Below are 1752 nucleotides of genomic sequence, written 5' to 3'. Positions count from 1 at the left end.
TGCTTTTTGGGAATTACCTTGAAAGTTCGAGTTTTGCTGCGTGTTCAGGTTTCCATAGCTGAAGTAGGAGTGGTTTCGGAGGCCCGGTGATAGGTGTTTCAATTCATATTATTATTGAACCTCTTCTCACCCTGCACAAAGTTCACCTCCTCTTCTTCTTCGTCTTCCAACACAACTCCACATGTCGCCACTTCATGGCCTATTCCACCACAACCCTCCCAAACTGGATACGACTTTTCTGACTTGCCTTTCTCTTTCACCCACATGCCCATCAATTGATCCAACTTTCTCTCCAACCTAGCCATACGATCATCCGACTCAACATTATCCACGGCTTTCACAACCGCCCTTTTTACCATGTGATTCGACTGAGCTTGCCTCTTTGAGTTCATTGCATGTCTCTCCAAATGTTGCCAATCTTCATTTTCATCATTAGTAAAAAAACGACCCATTTGTGGTTGAATGAAGATCACGCACATCGTCACTCGACAACCCGTCGTGAAACGCTTTGATCAACTCCCATAATGCAATTCCATGATGTGGACAAGTTCTCAATAACCTCTTAAATCTCGTAAAAGCTTCGTGAAAAGTCTTACCCAACCCTTGCTGAAAGTTTCTGATGGAGGTTCGGGCTTCGGATGTTCTTTGTGGTGTGTAGTACTTGTCCAAGAACTGCTGAGCCAGATCTTGCCACATGTAAATGCTCGCTAACGGTAGAGATAAGATCCACTGCATCACTAGATCTTTAAGACTAAACTGAAAAACAACTAGCTTGACTTCATCAGCAGTGAACCCTTGACTCGAGATAGTGGCACAAATTGCATTGAACTCGCTCAAGTGTAGGTATGGTGCTTCAGATGCTTTCCCATGAAAAGTAGGCATTCCGGTCAGGTTACTTTGCCTTACTGAAAACGTTCTTCCTTCTCGGACCGGGATCATAATGGGAAGCAGGTTCGTGGCCACTTGGTGGAATGAAGTGACTTTGAACCCCCCGAATGGGCGGTGGAACAAATGCCCTCGGGACCCCATCATCATATTCGTACTCGGGAAACTGTGGCTCGGGAATCTCTTGTCTTCTTTGGGCTCGATGGTGTGTCGGTGGCTGAACAGGTTCGGGTGTTTGGTTTTGATGGGGTTGCTAATGTCTTCTATAATACCAACCCCCTTGAGCATCCTCCATCTCTTCCTCATCCTCAAACTCATCAAACTCATCGAATAGTCTCCGCCGATTTGTTACCCTTTCATATTCAAACACGACCTGATTGTTTGGCGGCTCAGATCTCACGGAACGATCATCTATCATCTGACACTGTCTATGAGCTTTACGGTTTTGATTCTGGTTAACATGTTGATTGAGTGGCGGGTTTGGTGGGTTAAATGGTGGTAAGTCATGGAATGGAGGGTTTTGTGGAATGTGTTGTGGGATGGGTTGTTCTTGGTGTGGTGGTGGGTTAATATTGTCGGGTTGAAGCACCGGTGGCATTGGGTATTGGTTTTCTTCCTGATGATTCATCTCTTCCTCTTTCGGACTCGAAGTTTCACCCCTTTTCTGTTTTGCTCGGTTTCTTCTCGCGGCTTTCTAAATCTTAGGATCAAACTGCAACACCTCATTGTCTCGAGCAAATCTCGTATGCATCAACATAAAAGATTAACTGCACACACCAAAACAACACACCCCGCGTAAAATAAAGGAAGAAAAGAAATTAAACTAAAATTAAACTAAATTAAACTAAATTAAACTAAATTATGCTA

The sequence above is a fragment of the Bidens hawaiensis genome, unplaced genomic scaffold, assembly GCF_021521415.1.
Source record: "Bidens hawaiensis isolate Kalapana, Puna unplaced genomic scaffold, B.hawaiensis_p1.1 tig00017234_1, whole genome shotgun sequence".
In the NCBI taxonomy this organism is placed as follows: Eukaryota; Viridiplantae; Streptophyta; class Magnoliopsida; order Asterales; family Asteraceae; genus Bidens; species Bidens hawaiensis.
Note: the sequence above shows the minus strand (reverse complement) of the source record.